Genomic DNA, 20,120 nt, shown 5'->3' with positions numbered 1-20,120 from the left:
CACGAGCTGAGCTGCTGTTAACACCTGATGATGCTGGATGTAATCTGCAGCGAAACGAGCTATGGAATGTTGTAGAACAGCTTAGCTTATATTTCAACATTCCGGTTTTCATTTAAAAAAACAAGCCAACTAACATGTTTGCCCAATGTGATTCGATTGGCTCGCTCGGTTGGAGAGTATAACTGAAAACTGGCATCATACCTACACGAACTAACCCAAAAGTAATGAATTATGAATCTCAATACCGCGGATTGACGAACTGCTCGTATTAACTGGCAGCTCTGGTGATGAGATCTGGGCGCCAGGTCTATGCTGAAGAACGGCAAGCAGCATTCGGCCATGGAACCCAAGCGTCAGGAATGGAAACTCGCTCATGAGACCCATGCACTGTGTCAGAGCTTCTATTGCGTTGTCTAAGAAGGCCGCAATATTTGGTCCAGTTTATTAAAACGAGGAATCATAACTGTTGTGGAAATAATACTAATAACATAAGAATAAAACTGTTAAATTTCGATTTAAAGCTTTCGTGACTGCAGGGATTCATCTTCTTGGTTCTTTCGGTAAAATTGTATTATGTTTTATTTTTATTATTTTATTACTTCCCTTGTACGTGACTTTACCGAAAAAACCAAGAAGAAAAATACAACTGTTGACAAGGTGCCACTTACTCAAACAAAATTGCAAGGCCGAGGCAGATTGATACGTTCGGAATTTTATACGGTAAAACGCAAATAAATGTGTTTCCATCATTATTCAGATTACTCAACTAATCGGATAACACCAAACACATCGGTGGGACAGCAGTCTCACCCACTGTAACCACGTGAGCCGTTGGACTGGAGGTGTTGGGCGGGGCTTGGTGACGTCATTTACATTATCATCAGCCGCGTCGTCGCACTGGGTGGGGCTTGTTTGGGGGTTTCCTGCATTCGCGATGGAGGATGTGGGGAGGGGGGCAGTAATCGACCACAACAGAAAGGTTGACAAATACAAATTTTGGTCAATCATCCACCTCTAGGCATTGCACATACGATTGTATTCTTACCTGTATTTCACTGCTTGATATACCAACTAAAGCGTTACACATTTTTTTTTATTTTGGCATGTAAGGCCAATGAGCTAAATGGCTTTTCTTTAGAAGCGTCCTGGCAACAAACGATAGCTCAACGAAATGGCTTATCACGTGGACATTTATTGCAGTGAAATACTCTGAGCACGTGTCGATTCTAAATTTGGAGAAACAAACCGGAGGACCCAGAAAACAATCCAAGCGACAACGGGGAGAGACATGCAAACTCCAGGGTAGGGATCGAACCCACGAACCTCCTGCACACCAGGCGAGGTAGTTCACACCTCGCCACCGTGGCGCCCCCATATATACACACACGAGCTTTACTACCCGGCTTCGCCCGAGACTTGGATTCTTGTCTTGGATTAACACACGGCCTACGCGGAGGGTTGGGGGGGGGGGGTATGCGTGACGTCAGCAGGCACACTACGTGACGCTGCCGCATGCGGGTGACATCACAGATGTGACGTCACCGCTCACCTCACTTGCCGTGCAAAATATATCCATTATTGCGCCCCCCTCCCCCCCCCCCCCCCCCCGAAAAATGCAAAAGTCTATTTTTATACTTTTTGCATTGTGTATAGTCTGGAAGCTACCCACATGCCAAATTTCAAGTTTGTTGCATGTTGGGAAGTATGCTCAACATTGCGAACAGACACACACATTCACAAATTTCCCTTATATATATGGAGATGTACACCACTCTGCCATGCACACTGGCATAGCGGTAATTACCGTAGTCAATACATGTGCACACTTATGCATTGATCATTGCCTCTGACCAAATCAACACACCGCATCCCAGCAGACCTCTGAAAATAAGTTGAGCCACTTTTGGCTAGTAAGTGTCTGGTTGGGTGACCACCACCCACCAGAAGTTGTTGTAGGCGTGAGGCTACGAGGTGGCCAGGCGATGGCAGTGTTGGGTCGTCACCTCGCCCATGCGTTCAATCTGGGAACTTTTCGTTTTTGCTCCCAGATGCTGTTCATGATTGAAACTGGCCAACACCGCCCCCCCCCCCAAATGCAAAAACCTCCTGAACAAGAGTCTTGAGACTCAAGTCATGATTGCCTGAGTAAATACGGCTCAGCATTATTAATTACGTGCGCATCAAATGCAAGAAGCCTCATAAGTATTTAATAAACGCTTGCTTAAAATATTTTTTTACCTGGATATATTAAATATGCGATATATTCATGTTTTAAATCAAAGTCCCATTTGGAGACCACAGAGAATTAAGTGACTGAGCTGTGGGGAATGCGTGTGTGTGCGTGCGTTCGTGTGTGCGTGTGTGCGTGTGTGTGTGTGTTCGTGTGTCCGTGTGTGCGTGCGTTCGTGTGTGTGTGTGTGCGTGTGTGCGTGTGCGCGTGTGCGTGCGTTCGTGTATGTGTGCACGTGTGTGCGTGTGTGTGTGCGTGTGTGTGTGCGTGTGTGCGTGTGCGTGTGCGTGTGTGTGTGCGTGTGTGCGTGTGCGTGTGTGCGTGCGTTCGTGTGTGTGTGCGCGTGTGTGCGTGTGTGTGTGTGCGTGTGTGTGTGTGCGCGTGGGTGTGTGCGTGTGTGTGTGCGCGTGTGTGCGTGTGTGTGTGTGCGTGTGTGTGTGTGCGCGTGTGTGTGCGTGTGTTTGTGTGCGTGTGTGTGCGCGTGGGTGTGTGTGCGTGTGTGCGTGTGTGCGCGTGTGTGTGTGCGTGTGTGCGTACTACAGCTCATTGTCGTGTTTGGAGTGGTTCTCGTCCGTTTTGTTTTGCATGCACGAAAGAACGGAGATGCAAATGACTCACAGTCGTGTTGACTGTTATAGGGCAAGTTCTGTCAGCGAGCACTCATTAAGGAGCACGAGATGGTAATCTGTGCGGTCAGCACCATGCCAGCCGCCGTGATCAGCCCAGGTCGCAGGATTCATAGCGCAGTGCACTCACCCACTGCGCCCATTGCGTATATGTGAATGTACAAATGACAAAGATCCCCCGGTAGAGCCTTAAATGACTGTTGGGGCAAAGTGATGCCTGTTAGCGAGCACGAGGGGGTTGGTGGCCAGCACCAGGCCTGGCTGTGCTGATGTTTACACATCCATACCAGCTACTGGTTTTAGGCTGAGTCAACCTAGAGGAGGCCCAGCACTGTGAGGTTCATAAACATAGGCGGACACACATGCTGAGGGTGATGCCCCCCTGTCTCCAGGACAGCCCCAGTAGGGGGAGTGATTGTTCTCTTCCAAAATAATAGTACGCATAGTAAGTAGTGCGTGTGATTACCGACTACTCTACAGTATTTATATTAAGATTGAGTTGCCCGTTACGCGCATTCCACGAATTGTCAAAAGACGGCTCACATTTCCATTCTGAATGAATCTGTGCATGCTAAATGTGTTAGTTAATTAGTCTGAGTCATAGTAATAAAAAAAACACGTTCTGAGGTACAGCACTCGAAGCAAAAAAAAAGCTCTTTTTCAGTGTAATTTCGTTGGGTGCTCATCAAAAATGATTAATTCCTCGTGGTTAAATATACCCTCTTTTAAAATATACCCTCTTTCAAGACATTAACTGGAACATCATCTCACTATCTTCAGTACACACTCCGTTGAATGCAATTAAAATAATCCACGTGTCGCCATTTTGATACGATCTCCTGGAGCGGCAGTTGAAACAATCGGCAATTTTTGTAACCCCCCCCCACCTACCTCTATCCACCCAGCAGCATGCCTGGGTTCATTTACAGTTAGTTCATCGTCAAGTCATGTGCGGTGGAGTAAAGTGTGGTCGCATTGAGTAGGGGAGAATGAGGGTACACCCACCTCTTCCAAGGTGTCTGACTAGCATGAAAGAGCACGGCCAAACGACCCTTTTCTATCCACAGCTACGCAATTGTCAACATTTGCCAATGTTATAAACGGAAACTCTAGTGCCCAACTCAAATTGTAACAACGCCAGTCACTGGAGCCCCGTAGGACTGACAAACAATATATGTTTTCCACTCAACTGTGACCCCAATATGCACACTCGGTGTCAATTGTGATAGAATCAACTGTGTCCATGCATCGTGGAAACCCTGGCAATTTTGTGAGATCGCTTTTCCTGACTGCAGTCACATGATTACCACGGCGTGCGCATGGCTTGAATTCTGACTCACGATAATAACACGTGATATGGGTTAAACATGGCATTGGGCACATTGGAACTCACTGTGTGTATTTCAAATGCTACGCCAAAAAAATCCAAATGTACAGAGCAAGTAAGACAACGACATTAAATGATGTTCAAACAATGTTGAAGCAAGCAGGCCTCCCGTTGACGTACACCATGTAAACAGAGCAGAGTCATGTATCTCCACATAGGAATCGAACGCGTTTCAGTCCATTGGCCCACTGGCTTTCCACACCAATATTATCTAGCAGCAGCATTTGTTTAACTAAACAAAACTCGGGAACGGGTTCAACCTTCCGAGTCTAATGTTGGACTGGAAAGAACGCCAATAGGACCGATGGCATATTTTATTTTTTACGTGGAAATGCAGCACTCCGTTTTGTTTTAAATATGGAATAACTCATTATGTTCCACCACGATGCATAATGAGTGTGTATACCGTTGAAAAAAGACTGCCCTAGTATCTTAAATGTTTATTCTTGGATCACAAAATCAGCAAACGGTCACATGTTAGCCGTCCGATGGAGTCAGGAGAAAGCAAGAATTGGTCACAGTTGTGTTTATTGAGTCCGGCATTCACACGCCGCGGCATTGTCACGGGTTGGTGGTGATATCTGTGTTTAGAATAGCCAGACAAATGGCGAGCGAGTACGTGGCAATTAAGCATCACTTCCACGAGCAGCCGTGGCGCGTGTGGGTGTGTGGAGAGCGGCAGCGCCGCGGTGAGCGCTACGAACCCGGCCAAACGAGCTCGATTCTCGCTCACGGCCAACACCGGTGACGATTATCTGAACCGATCCTGCGCCTCGCTTAGGTCGGTCGACTCAGCCTCAAATGAGTACCTGGTGTGCGGTGTGTAAATATCGCCACTCGGGAGACAAAGGCGGCCGGGCGTGGTGCTGGGCCCATCCACGCTCTCGTGTGCCGTGCCTGCCCGCTCACAGCAACTTGCCCCAACAGTCTGTGACAGGCTGTACGGGGGGGTCTTTGTCTTTGAGCGGTTGGGAGGAGGAGGAGACCAGGGGCAAAGAATGGCTCGGCAAATAGCGGGGAGAAGACGGGGGGGAGGGAGGAGCGAGCAGCCTTGTAATATAATGATCGTGCAATTTCCCTTCAGCACATGAGACCCACGCACCGTGCGCGCACAGCCACGCGCGCACAATGCCGAGTGCTCTTCGCGCGGCGCGTGCGTGCGCGATTGACGTCACTGCCGCAGCGGCAATTCAACAACACATGCACACACGCACACACACACATGCACATGCACACACATGCACACACACACACACATGCACATGCACACACGCACACACACGCGCACACACACATGCACACACACATGCACATGCACACACATGCACACACATGCACACACACACATGCACATGCACACACGCACACACACGCACACATGCACACACACGCGCACATACACATGCACACACACATGCACACACCCACACGCGCACACACACATGCACACACCCACATGCGCACACACATGCACACACCCACATGCGCACACACATGCACACACACATACATGCACACACACGCACACCCACATATGCACACACACGCACACATACATGCACGCACACACATGCACACACACACGCACACGCGCACACACACATGCACACACACATGCACACACACGCGCACACACACATGCACACACACATGCACACACACACGTACACACACATGCACACACACACGCGCACACACATGCATACACACACATGCACACACACGCACACATGCACACGCACGCACGCGCGCAAAAATGAAATTTACCGGGATCGTCTTGCTAAGCAAAATGTCACAGCCGCTGCTGTGAGAAGGGAGAAATGCACGCCACGTGCGCTCCTTACCCCGTCCATTGACCTTTTCTCTGGCTTCTGCCTCCAATACAAGTCCGGTCCCCTCCTCTCAAGCACAGACTCTCGAACGTTCCGTCTTCTTCTTCTTGTTGTTGTTGCTCGTCCATGTTGGATGATATCAATGCTTGTTGCTTCTTTTCGAGTGCTAATGTTTGCACAAGATGCCGTTTGATCGTCTCGTCTATTCACGTCTCCCTGTGAAAATGGGGATTAAACGCATCTTAAGATGCTGTACACATTTTTTTTTATTCGTGTGAGTCACGTACGAACGTATGAAACGAGCGTGAGCTGTCGCCGTGAAGAGGTTAACAGTTGTGTTTGAATTTTTCAAAGCTGAATATGCGCTGCAATATGACTATAAAATTGACTAATATGTCAAGTAATGGATTCACACCAAAGTATGAGTCGGGCTGCTATCACGTAGCTCGGTTGTTCTGAAATGAATTTAATATCAATTCCAGTTTTTCATTTTAATCTCGTCCATGAAGGCAGAGTCATGTACATTCGCCGTTCAATTTTCTCAATTCTTCTGGAATGTGAAAACAGAATTGTCTCTAATTTATTTTCAGAATTAATTCAATTTGCCACATTTCAACGAAGCTTTCACCACAAAAATCTGGGCTTAACCTTAATCTACGGCATCAACTTTATCTCGGCCTCCAACAAAATAAAGGGCGCAAAGCTCTGGCATTTATTTTTTGGACATATTCCATTTTCAGTCAGCTTGCAATATAAATAATGTTCTCTCAAGCCCGTGGGAATCAATTTTTTTATCTGTTTTTTTTCTTCCTTCTTCCGAGAACACAGGATATGTTTGATTTGTCTGCTGAGCGAACTGCGCATGAATCGTTTTCCCCGTTAACAACGTCGCATGCTACATAATCACGGTGCAGCAGGAATTACAGCTGTGAGTAACGGTTAAGGCGCAGCTCTGAAACTGCCCACTCGCTTCACTGCTGGCGGAAGCGCCTCAAGCTCGAGGGAGCCCCAGGAGAGCCCCTCTGAAATGTATTTTCGCCGACTCTTCCACAGTAAATTCCAATTCAATATTGCGTACGCAAAATATGACCAGCCGACGATTGTTTATGATGGAACAACCAGGCTAAAATAAATGACAACACATTAGAAAGCTGTACAAATGAAAGGCTTGGCATGTTGGTATCTTGAATTTTTAACACAGATCCTACTGTGTTAATGAACTGCGATGCAATTTTGAATTTACATTTTATTTTTAAATGCTTGGTGTGTGTAATCAGTGTAGCATTCACTTTTATAGGATACCTCCAAGCAGCGATTTCTCTTCTATATTCTTCAAACAACAGAGAAATGCTGCTTGGTTAATGACAACAACAAGACAACCTACTGGGAGCACCAAAACCAACCGGCAATTAGGATTGTTGATACCGTCTCCACGCTGGCCACATCGTTGCTCACGGCGAAAGGCAGAGAGAACTATCTATCGACTTCACTGCCAGCAGCGCATTCACAAATGGTTCATCGCCCCCTCCTCCCCCACCCCCCCCCCAAAAAAAAACAACAACAACAACAACAGCAATGACCACGGAAAAAAAACGATTGCATCTAACAACTCGCTATTTCAAAAAAAACATCCTTGCCAGAGAAACCACCGCAATTAAACATCTGCTTTCTGATGCGGGTGGAGCGAAACGTCCGGAGAAAATAGCTCCGCGCTGCAAAGCGCCGCGTGTCTGTGTCGCATAGCGCCTCTAATGGAATGCTGTCATTATGGGACTCCCTAGGGGGCAGGAGGCGGGGGGGAGTGGATGGGGGGGGGGGCTGGCTGGCTGGAGGTGCGTGCTACCTCGGCGGCGCAATTGGAACAGAAGCCCCCCGTGGGAATCCCGTGTAGATAAGACACGGAGGCTTATTAAATCCCGGCTTGTTACTGTTCGCGACCGACGCGCAATGGGATGGCGTTCTCGCGTGCGGCGGGCGCGTACCAATCCGTTCGCCGATCGCCGGTCAAAATGTTTTGAGAATGAGGCGTGAAAGGGAAGTCTGTAGTCGGGATTGGGTTTTTTTTTGTCTGTTTGTTTGTCTGAAGCCCCTCAATCTCTGTGCAGTCATTTAAAATCGTGTTGCTGACTACAGCAAAAAATATCATATTTCAGCCACGAGAAATCCACAAGTGCATGAAGGCCTCTCCCATACCATATTGGTCGATGTATGAACAATAATTATAATTTACAGCTCATTGTCAATCTGTTGCTGGATAAATGCCTCCTCTGTTGGCCTTGTGGATTGTTCGACCATACTTCACCATGCTGATTCGTGCAGAGTGGATAACAGGGGCGGGTTAATTCCAAGGCCGAATCAGGTGACCCTCGCCAATGATGTTAGCCATGGCCAGGAATCGAACTCGAACCCGACGGGTTACCAGCACAGGTCACCAACCACTGTGCCACCACTCTACATCTACATTGGCAATCAGGGTTACTCTTTAGAAAAAATATTATTCATTGTGAATCTGGGTATACTCTGCATTTAATATCCAGCTCTAACACATATTTTGACCCAACTCATCATACATCTTACGCGCTTATTCAACACTCATTAAAACGCATTTCCTGTCACAGGAATATAAATCGTGCGCATTGTATTGCTTAACTCATCATGGGTGTGCATATGTTTATAAATAAATCCACACTCATGTACAGCAATCGCCCACGTGACCACGCACAAATCAGCGTTAATTGCATTAAGTCCTTTATTGAAATCTCCGTGTAAGCTGCAGCCTTTTAATGAAGTCAATGGCTATTTGACAAAAAAATACAATTTGCAGTTATTATATTCGATTTGCAAGCATGCAGCAGCAACAACAGCAAGGTCACATTGGTGAGAAGGCTCTCGACCAGGGGAGATACCCGGGGACAGCCCGTGACTTCACACGGCCCACCGTTTGCAGACGATACCCATTTGCAGGCCGGTGATGCATAACACCCTTGTATCGCGCGGGGACAGCTGCCACTTAAGGGTTCCCTCGGCTCGACTGCCGCGGGGCATTAGCGGGGCGGGTCCTGACGCACGCCTGTAACGTAGCACGGCGGAGGCGAGGGTTGGTGGATCACGGCATATTTCTAAATCCTTTATATTAAGTTCACTTGCGTGCTTGCGCGCTTGCTTGCGTGCTTGCGTGCTTACGACCGTGCAAATCTTTCGGTCGTTTTTTAACCCACTTCCCGTGATCCAATCGAGCTGACATTTTCCACACAGACTCGTTGTACGTGACAATTAATGTTCGTGGATTTTTTCCCCAAAATTGTACACTTTTTAGGACAAAAATATTATATTTAATTACCAATTGCTTAATGGTGCCATGCAATCATCTGACTCATAGGTGGCAGCCATCTCAAGCCAGAGGACGAGAGGACTTTAGCCGCCACGCATATAAAGGATTTATAGTGAAAAACTTTGTTTTTACGGGTTATACTTGTTTTTTAATTCGCCCTCTCGCGGGTGTCAAGGTCGAGGTGCCATACCCTGGCCCAGCCATGAGAAGGCAATAGAGCAGAATGTGGAAGATCATCATCTATCCCTTCTGTGTGGAATCGAGTGTTGCCTTATTACACATTTGGGGGTTTCTCCAGGTACTCTGGTTTCCGCTCACATGTATCAACACTCGTTTATCGGCTGAACCCAACATTGTATTGAACTAAACTAATTTGATTTGACCGGGTAAGGCCCACTGAGCTGTATAGCTCTTTTTCAGAAGCGACCTGGCCACAAATAATGGCTTATCATGTGGACATTTACAGCAGTCAAATAATCTAAATATGCAGGGAGGACCCGTAAAAAATCACGCGACCACGGGGATAATTTGCCAACTGAAAATATACAGCAGACGTCAGGATCGAATTCACGACCTCCTGCATGCCGGGCGAGGGAGGTAACATTTCGCAGGGCTTGGTGCTGGCTCCTGCTTTCTCGCGCCTCTGAGTCATTCTCTCTCTTCGAGAGTGAGTGCATACCGTGTGCGCGTTTACAAGTTGAAATTATCGTTATTATAATTAGAATGGTTGAGCTGAGATTTGATGCAAGGCGCTGTGAGATGCTGAAGCGTTTAAGTTCGCTAAAAATGCAAATCCTGATCGTTATCCTTAATTAGAGATGGATATATTCGGCCTGGCGACACGACTTCTTGTTTTAAGCAGCGTCCGTGCGTTCAGTTGTGGTTCATTTTGAAGTATACCGTGAGTCAAGAAGCTCTTAAACCGGGTTTCACCGACAAAAAACAACAACAACAACGCTTCCCCGACAAACACAACGCGTGGTTTCCCACCTACGCTGTTCGCAAGTCGTCCGTCCGTCACGCGTGCTCCACACCAGCGGCGCGTGGGCATGGGCGCTGCCCGACGGCGTCTGCCCAACGACGGGGGCCTCCCTCTCGACACGGGGCCGATGGGAGTCCAGCGGCAGAAGGGAACACCCTCGGAGGGCGCTAATGGACGCGGGAGAGGAATGATTGTGTCATTAATTCCTCCTTGGCTCATGACAAACGGACGCTGTGAATGTGAACGCATCGCACACCGTGACCGGCGCGGAGAGAATCACGGCCGAACAACCGTCAATGACCAGCGACAGCGTGGCGAGGGATGTCCTCCAGCAGTGGATAGATCATGCCTGATGGTGATGATAGCTTGGAAAATAAGTCGGCTCCAAGGATAGAGTCATGGTCGTTACGTCTGTATGGAAATTGTTTATTTAAATCTAACACTGGCAATGATGGTGAGTGTGCTCTGTGTAAACATTTTAAAAATGAATTAGATGTGACAGTGAGTTGTTGTTCAATGAATATCCTTTTCCACTTTGAATGCCACGGAAACACAATCGAATGCCCCTATCGCTGCTGGAGCAGTGTGTTGCATGCTTCATGAGCCCTTGACTTGTCGAACGGCAATGCTTGGAACAGATACATTTTTTTAAAAACCCCACCGCCCACCAATATCAACTCACTCCGGTGCACGTGGCTCTAAGGGCGGTTTAAAAAAAAATCGAATGACGCAGACTGCTCTTTGTGGCAAAGACAAAGATCTCCCGTGTAGCCTTAATATACTATTGGGGCAAGTGCTGTTAGCGACCGCCTATGAAGGCCGGCACGGCACACGAGGGGTGGGTGGCCAGCACCACGCCCGGCCGCCTTTGTCTCTCCAGTGGCGATGGTGTTACACACTGCATCAGCTACTCGTTCGAGGCCGAGTCGACCTTGGGTAATCCCAGGACCGGTTCAGGTAATCGTCACCGATGTTGGCCGTGAGCGGAAATCGAACTCGGGTCGCCGGGTTCGTAGCGCAGCGCGCTAACTACTACACTACCGCTCCCCCCCCCGCCCCACACACACACACGTGTATAATCTGGGGTGCAGCGGTTTGACATCGGGGATAGGGTACGATGCGCTTTGAACCCGGAGACCTGATTTCAATTCCCGGCCACAGCTCACCACAGTGGCAAGCGATATTTGAACCGGTCCTGAGCTCTCCATTCACGAAGCCGGAGATTGCCCATTGCGGTCTTCATACAGCGGTGGATTGCCAAAAGGGCTGTACTGTACTTTATTTATAACCTTGCTCCCGTTGCAGATAATTTTCTGTTATGAAGCAAATAAGCAGAAAATACGCCAGAAAATAATCCATCGCAAAATCTGTCCCTCCGCGTAAAAAAGGAAGAGTTTTTTTTTTTTACACATTCCATCAGCTACGCTGTCTTCTGGAAAAAGTGCATAATTTCAGCAGCAAATGGCTAAACACAAGCAAACTATTTATGAGATCTAAACCAAAACACCTTGATTATGGATAATATTGGTCACGAAAGGCTCCGTGTTAAACTGACAAGCACACTGCTTTGACTGCAGGGGTGTGGTTGTGGGGACGGTGCCGTGTGCCTTCAGCTTGTCACCGCCTCTCAGCTTGACTTGTCACAGCTCTCTGGTATTTAAAGACCTGAAAGAATATGTATTTGTAGTAACAATAATAATTCACAGCCCTCTGTCAATCCGCTGCTGGATGAAGCCCTCCCTACGCCGTGCTGATGGGGGTGGTTTACGTGACGAAATCAGGTAGAAGTGGGCCCAGGATGCGTTCGAATGTCACTCGCCAATGATCTTCGGCCACGGCTAGGAAGTGAACTCATAGATGATTGGGTTCACGGCAGAGTAACAACACTTCATCCCGTAAGAATATTCAAATCTGAAAAGTACAGCTAATGTCACATGTCACAGATACAATTATCAGTGCAGTTTACTGGCGGTTTGTATTGTAAGTTTGAATGCTTCAAAACTAATTTGTAGGCAGAAAGAGAGGCTGTTAACGCAGCGTGCGCAGTCTATGATCAATAAACCCCAACCAACGCAAACCAACCTGGTGGGGCTTGAGCCACACTTTTTTACGGCGGCAACATCTGCAGAGCAGGCGCGGTGAAAATGGACACCGAGCGAAGGCAAAGATTGCCGACCCAGTGGCCACAATTGCCCACCGGACAGCCGAGGCGGATGTGTCGCCGCGATAAAGCGTCGCCATCGCAGTCGTGGATCGGCAGCACAGCGGTCCGCGCGCTCCGCTTCGAGCGCGGTGATAACAATTCGGGTTTCCCAGCCACGGCGAACAGCAGTAGCGGTTAGTGATGTCCGAACCAGTCAAGTTTCAAGTTTTTAATTTATTAGGTATAGCCCTGTGAGCCATTCGGCTCTTGAATCGGGTGCAACCGCAATAAAACAAAAAAACAAAAACATGAACAAGAAAACATCTTAAAGTGACTATGTGCAAACAGAAAATCCAAGAAAAGACAGCAAAATATTGCAGAAAAAGCACCGTACACCAACACTGTGTGCAAAAATCCCAGTGGGATGCAAGTCAAACAACAACAACAACCACAAGACAACTTAGATTTACACCTGGGCCTCCTTCCACCTTCACCGACCCACGCACTGACCAGCGTGGTGAAAGCGTGCTCAAACCGATCCGATGACTGACACGGCGTGGGGGAAGGCCGTCTCCTCGTGCTTTGATTTCCTCCCATCTTTAAGCACTTACTCGTTGGCCGATAACACCTCAATATGTAGAGGATGGCAGAGATTGTGGCTGCCTTCGCAATGACAAGCGGTTTCTCCTCGCGCCTCCGAATCGTTATCGCGCTCTCTCTCTCAGATAGTGAGCGAATATTGTGTGGTACGTTACAAGTTGAAATTATAATTAGGAGTCATTCAGTAGCAGATTGACGAAAAGGCTGCAAGCTATCACAATACGGCACGTCTGTTAGCACGTGTGCTGCTGGACAAGAGGTACATGGCAGGGCATGGTGATGCCATCAGCATTGCAATAATCTGCGCGCTACGCTGAGCGTGGCTTGTATGTATGTACTATGTACGTATGTTGAACTTCTTTCGCACCGTACGTATCATTTGGGGATGTAGGATGTGGGGTAGGGACAGCCGCCAATTTGAATTGGGCCACCCAACCAAAAGTGTTCTGATCTTGTAATGGGCTTAATTTACTAATCGTCACGTGCAATCACCCCTGCACGATCTGGCAATTGTTGTTCAAGGTCAGCCCCACGTGGCTGTAAGAAGTTTGGGTCTGAAGGGAATCGGGCTGAAGTGATCGGATGTGGGGTTTTTAAAAAATAAAAAAACACCTCCAATTGCAGGTGTAGGCAACATACAGTAGTTAATTGAACGTAGGGCATGGCCTGTTATTTTTAGGGTCGGTGTGTCACCGTTCACTCCTGACATGCGGAAATTGCAAAGGCGCGCGGCGGCGGATCAATGTGTCCCGTCGACCCTGAGCCTTGTGAGTGCCTCCCGTGTCCGGCCCCCCCCCCCCCCCCCCGAGAGACCCAGGTGCCGGGCGCTAAGTGAACGTGACACTCATTACTTGATTAGAGCGTTACACGAACAAAGCCCCCTCCGACTTCGACGCGGAGAAACGGGCCCCATTTGTGCTTCGTTTAACAAGTCCCTCATTGAGTGCCAGTGTTCTTTAAAATCTCGCCGCGTCAAGCACGGCAATGGCAGCTGATTTTTTTTTCGTCGGTTCCACTTATTAGCTTCTTCTCGAGCTCCAGTTGCACCGGATACTTGAGTTACGATGTCTCTGTCTCGCAACGCCCGGGCGAAACGGCGCCGACTGCCAAACAGTACAACACACAGCACAAAAATAAAACCGCACAAAGCTAAAGATCCCCCGTATAGCCTTAACAGTCTGCAGGGGCAAGTGTTGTTAGCGAGCACCTACGAAGGCCGGTAATGTACACGAGGGGGTTGGGTGGCCAACACCACACCCGGCCGCCTTTGTCTCCCCAATGGTGATGTTTACACACCGCAATGGATACTCGTTTGAGGCTGAGTCGATCTAGGGGAGGTTCAGGACTGGCTCAGATAAATGTCACTGGTGTTGGCCGTGAGCGGGAATGGAACCAGGGCCGCTGGGTTCGTAGTGCAGCGCGCTAACCACTTCGCCACCTCACTGCATGCACACAAAGACAAAGAGACAGTGACGTGGATTTTGATCACAAGTCAAGAATTCGTTTATCCCCGGACAAAATCACCCGAAATGCGGCCACGCTCCTCAGATATCAAAAGCTAAGCGGGGTTTGAACCTGGATAGTGCTTCTATGGGTGACTGCCATGCATAAAACAGGTGTTCGAGTCTGCTGCGGGGCTACACTGTGAGCAGGAGAGGGCAGTGGAGCAAAACACATTATTGTACTATACTTCTATGCTCCTATAATCAGTGCTCCCCCTCTTCACCAACCCACAGTGACCAGAATGAAGTATGGTCAAAGAACTCTGACGATGTGCACGGCGGGGAGATACTCTTCAGTCCTATACAAGTGTAATAAAAAGGACTCAGACACTTCTCGCTGACTCCGTGTCCTTTATTTGGGGTTCGCGTTCTCCTTCCCACACGGCACTCCTCCTGAGACTCTCTCCCTGGCAGCCCCACATCTGCCTTCGCTCCCGTAGCCTTCCACGCTCCTGCAGCTCCGCTGCAGGCTCTTGGTACAGCCCTCTGGCTGCTCCCCCAGCAGCTCCATCGCTGCTCCCTGTTCCTCCGTGCGTGGCGATCTCGCCACCTCCCAATGTCAGCCCTTCGTGGCCTCTATGGCTATCTCGCCATTTCCTACCTCAGCCCTTCGTGGCCTCTGTGGCTATCTCGCCACTTCCTACCTCAATCCTCCACTCTCTCTTCCACCCCGCTGGCTGGCGCCGTCATGAGCCCCTCAGCCACCAGGCTGAGGCACGGCGACCACCCAACGTGTTCACCACCCTTCACTCCCCCGACTGACCCAGATAGCTTCCTGTCTCCCCGCTATAACTTCTCCCCCACGTCACCCTGACTCCTCCCTCTCGGATCGTCATATCCGCCCCGCCCATTTACGCCCGCATTACACTACCCTCCCCCGTACAGAAAATCCCAGCCGTCCTCGGCTGAAACAGAACAAAATAATGCGGGCGAAGGCATCACAATCAGGAGTCCCCCAGACACAACGGAGATTATAACAACAACAACACAAGCAACGAAAGGGGAGGTATCAGGAACTGGAACAGAACACCGGCCTGTCCTCCGCGCAACATCAACAAGAATAAAAATGGCACAATGAACAAAAACGGCAACTGACACGCAAGAACGGCCAACGCGCACAACCCAGAAATGTGATGTTTTAGTGCGTGTCCATGTTGCAGTTCCATCCGCTCAGCTCAAGTCCAACGTCAAAGAGCAAGTGGTAGAGCAGAATGACGAACGGCGCTCAATTGCTCCTTCAAGTCCTCATCCAGCTAGCACACCAGGTAACACCCAGTGCGACGGGAGCTGAAGAATCTGTGACGAGAAGGAGAATCCAATCCCCTGAGGCACAGCACAACAACGCACATCCGCATGTCGTACACGACAGCCACCCGGCCTCAGGGTAATGGAGATGACGTAAATCCAGCCCGCTTAAAAAAAAACTCCCCATAAATACCTAAAATAACGCAATGGATGCCCCAGTATTTACATTTTAACAACAATATTATTTACACGTGACAACAACAACAACATTTCCTGCTCTTACCCACCAGCAGTCCTCCCTTGAGGACCAGCACAGACATCGCACGTACACAGCATGTACCCACGGTCACTCTCAGCAACCCAACAAAACGCCTAATCGCACACCCTCGCATGGAGAGAGCCACGCTCCCCAGCGGTAACGTTTAACTCGCCCTAACCCCCACCGTGGTCGTCAACCCACAGCAACATCCACTGACCATACTCTCAGCTAGTGCAATTTCGGGGATGAGCAGCAACTCGGCCATGCTCCTCCCTTACTATCCCATCGGAGATGGACACACACCAGCCTCGTATAGTCCGATGCTTTATAGCCCAGGGAAGGTTCATCCCCCGGCAATGCCAGACCCCCTGTACTCCCCCCACGGGGCAATGTTCTCTTATAGAGACAATAACACCCTAACCCAGATCCCGTGAGCCCCCGGCACACCAGGTTCAGTCTGCCACCGCACAACTGAACCATGACTCCCCGAGCCATATGAGCACATGGCCCATTAGTTTAAGACATACCACGGAGGTTTCGCCTCCGGGCTGTCAGGTCAGCCATCAGCCATAGGCCGATGTGACCACAACTCGTGCATCACCCAATCAACAATGGCAGGCATAACAGATGGAATACTTGCCCCACCGCGGTTTTTCCCGCGCGCTCAAAATGGCGTCCCCCTTCGCCCAGCGCGTTCGCGCAATATCTCGCGCGCACTCAAAATGGCGGCCCTTTCCGCAAAGCGCATCGTCGCCATACGCGTGCGCGCAAAATGGCGGCCCAGCGTGCGAACACGTGGCCAGTTTTCTCCATTCGTGCACCCCAGCTTCCCTTAGCTGGGGGTCACAAGACGCATCCCCCGTCACGTTATAACAACCCCACCAACGATAGACGCACAGCCCCAGCTTGCTGCGCACAGCTGTCATATCGTGGAATTTTTAACCAATATTTTACCAACCACATTGGTTACACAACCCAACTCGCCAAGCAACTCGTGGTTGCATGCGATCAACCGAATACGCGACGCCACTTGGCGCCAATTTACGATCCCATTAGCATTAACATCTAAGCCACCCACAACGGCGTCATCGCGCACCCTCATTCTCAAAAGCTCAATTACCCCTATAATATACACGCAATCTCGTGTGCACAACACCCATACAACCAAATTTTTGGGTCCCCCTCTATAATATACACGCAATCTCGTGTGCACAACAACCATACAACCAAATATTTGGGTCCCCCTCGAATTTGTTAGCAATTTCCAACAGGTACGCACAATATAATAACAATCTCAATTCCAATAGTCAACCACTGCATCGCACCCCATAACCACAGAACGGTATAACAGCACATGCAATCAGCATATCGCGATCACACGCGTACATTTAAGCACAATAGCAAGCAGATCTGCAGGCAACCAACACACCATTAATCCTGTCGTAACTTTGCAGCAACAACACAATTATTCTCTCTCTTGCAACAATCGCATCGCACACAGCACCTCGCAGCACAATACACCAAAAAAATATATATTTTTTCAATTAAGCCCATCGCACAAGGCAACCCACGAGATAATACAGCGCAAGATACCCGACGCTCCCAAGTTAATAATTAACTTCACCATCAAGATAACAACTCCACGCAGCAGCGCACACACACAATTTGACACTCAGCAAATACAGCAGACTCTCCGTCCATTCTCAACACACGCACACACTTACATTGACACCATTAACAAGCAGATAGCGCGTTCATCGTTATTACACACACATACACACAGTCCGAACCGCGCTCCGCACAATCGAGTCATAAGAGAAAACCAAAATAGCCCCCCGGCCCTCGAAAGATGAGTGAGGTGTGTGTTAAGGCCGGGTGCGTATCGTTATGACTCGCCCGGGGCTGCAGCAAGAAGAGGACAGCAGGGTGGCAACTTGAGACGCCTCGCAGAACTCGTTCGGCGACTTGACGGCTCCGTTGTCACGCACCCGAGCCAGGACGGGAAGCTCCCGCCCCAGCAGCTGCAGCATCGGCGTCTTCTCCTCGCAGCACCCCCTCGAAAAACAGCAGCTCACAGCAGGCTGCTCACCCCGCGGCACCTCCAGATGGCAGCGCAAGGCTGCCTCTCCGCCGCGATGTTGAAGATGGCGACGTCCTCCCGCCGCTGTGAAGACAAGATGGCGGCTTCCCGCCGTTTCTCCCCTGCCACGCCCAAGATGGCGTCTTCGTGCCACGTGACAATGGCGCTGGCAGCGCAGGAAAGGCAGAGGCCTGCGGATCACCACCGGGCCTCCCCGACGCCGTCCTCGGCGTGGTGAACTCACACAGTTGCGCCAGCACGATTTTCAAGGTCCCCATCTGCATCACCATCTGTCTCCATCGTAAGTTGGCATCCTCCGGCACAGACAGGTCCACCGACGCGGCGACACCTTGCTCACCCGGACCCGTACTCGTTCCAGAACGGATCTCCTCTTCCATCGCAGGCAGGTCCACTGTCTGAGGAAGGTCGTCGTCGTCGGATGATGTAGCAGGAATATTTTTTTTTCTTCTTTCTCTCAGTTGTTTTGAGATGCCGTTTCACTTCTGACTCCAGTGTAATAAAAAGGACTCAGACACTTCTCGCTGACTCCGTGTCCTTTATTTGGGGTTCGCGTTCTCCTTCCCACACGGCACTCCTCCTGAGACTCTCTCCCTGGCAGCCCCACATCTGCCTTCGCTCCCGTAGCCTTCCACGCTCCTGCAGCTCCGCTGCAGGCTCTTGGTACAGCCCTCTGGCTGCTCCCCCAGCAGCTCCATCGCTGCTCCCTGTTCCTCCGTGCGTGGCGATCTCGCCACCTCCCAATGTCAGCCCTTCGTGGCCTCTATGGCTATCTCGCCATTTCCTACCTCAGCCCTTCGTGGCCTCTGTGGCTATCTCGCCATCTCCAACCTCAATCCTCTATTCTCTCTTCCACCCCGCTGGCTGGCGCCGTCATGAGCCCCTCAGCCACCAGGCTGAGGCACGGCGACCACCCAACGTGTTCACCACCCTTCACTCCCCCGACTGACCCAGATAGCTTCCTGTCTCCCCGCTATAACTTCTCCCCCACGTCACCCTGACTCCTCCCTCTCGGATCGTCATATCCGCCCCGCCCATTTACGCCCGCATTACACAAGGACCGTCCGATACAGTCCAGTTCGAAGAGAAAAACAACTCTTCACTCTAAAATTTGCTACTTAAAGTAAGGGTTGTTTGTTTGTCACTTGGTGCTGAAACGAGAATAGAGTAATTCATTTACTCAGTTTGAAGTGTTTCCTGTTTGCTATTGATGGCTTTGTTCACTTCCCCAGTGACTCACCCAGTGAGTCAGATGTTACCTTGATTAGCCAAGCTTACTTCGTGACACTGAAATGCGTCAAAGTAATTCCATGCTGATGTAAAGAGCATCGAGGCATCGGTGGTCATCTCCTCTATTACACCTCTGACACAGTGGTGGAAATTCCACGTTCTCATGGCGTGAGCGAGTCTCTCCACAGGACAATCACTGGACCAGTTTTGCTAAACATACAAAAAACTACCACCACTTAAAATGTCAAGGTTACTAAAAAAAATATATATATATATAGAAGTGTAGGCCGGAAGTGGAGTAGCTCAGTTCCATCTCCAGGCTTTGGAGCAGCCCTTCGTTACTGCAGCTCCACTGTGGCTCCATGCTCAGCTCCAGTGACTCCAGCTCCAGTGAGCTCAACTCCAGCTCCACTGTGGCTCCAGGCTCAGCTCCAGTGACCCCAGCTCCAGTGAACTCAACTCCAGCTCCACTGTGGCTCCAGGCTCAGCTCCAGTGACCCCAGCTCCAGTGAGCTCAACTCCAGCTCCACTGTGGCTCCAGGCTCAGCTCCAGTGACTCCAGCTCCAGTGCGTTAACTCCAGCTCCAATGTGGCTCTAGGCTCAGCTCCAGTGACCCCAGCTCCAGTGAGCTCAACTCCAGCTCCACTGTGGCTC

At 49.8% G+C, this 20,120-nt stretch overlaps 1 protein-coding gene across 1 annotated transcript in view; it reads right to left on the bottom strand.

Annotated features, from left to right (window-relative positions):
* LOC133344771 (diacylglycerol kinase beta-like) overlaps nucleotides 1-6,180 on the bottom strand; it is a 94,640-nt gene extending 88,460 nt beyond the window's left edge. The window contains exon 1 of the mRNA XM_061554914.1: nucleotides 6,088-6,180. The gene's annotated coding sequence lies outside the window, so the exon portion shown is untranslated. The remainder of the gene's footprint in view (nucleotides 1-6,087) is intronic.
* Between the last annotated feature and the right edge of the window lie 13,940 nt (nucleotides 6,181-20,120).

Source organism: Lethenteron reissneri, chromosome 20 (genome assembly GCF_015708825.2).
Source record: "Lethenteron reissneri isolate LAM-NWPU_2019-01 chromosome 20, ASM1570882v1, whole genome shotgun sequence".
Classification (NCBI taxonomy): domain Eukaryota; kingdom Metazoa; phylum Chordata; class Hyperoartia; order Petromyzontiformes; family Petromyzontidae; genus Lethenteron; species Lethenteron reissneri.
This window is presented reverse-complemented; position numbering and strand designations above follow the sequence as displayed.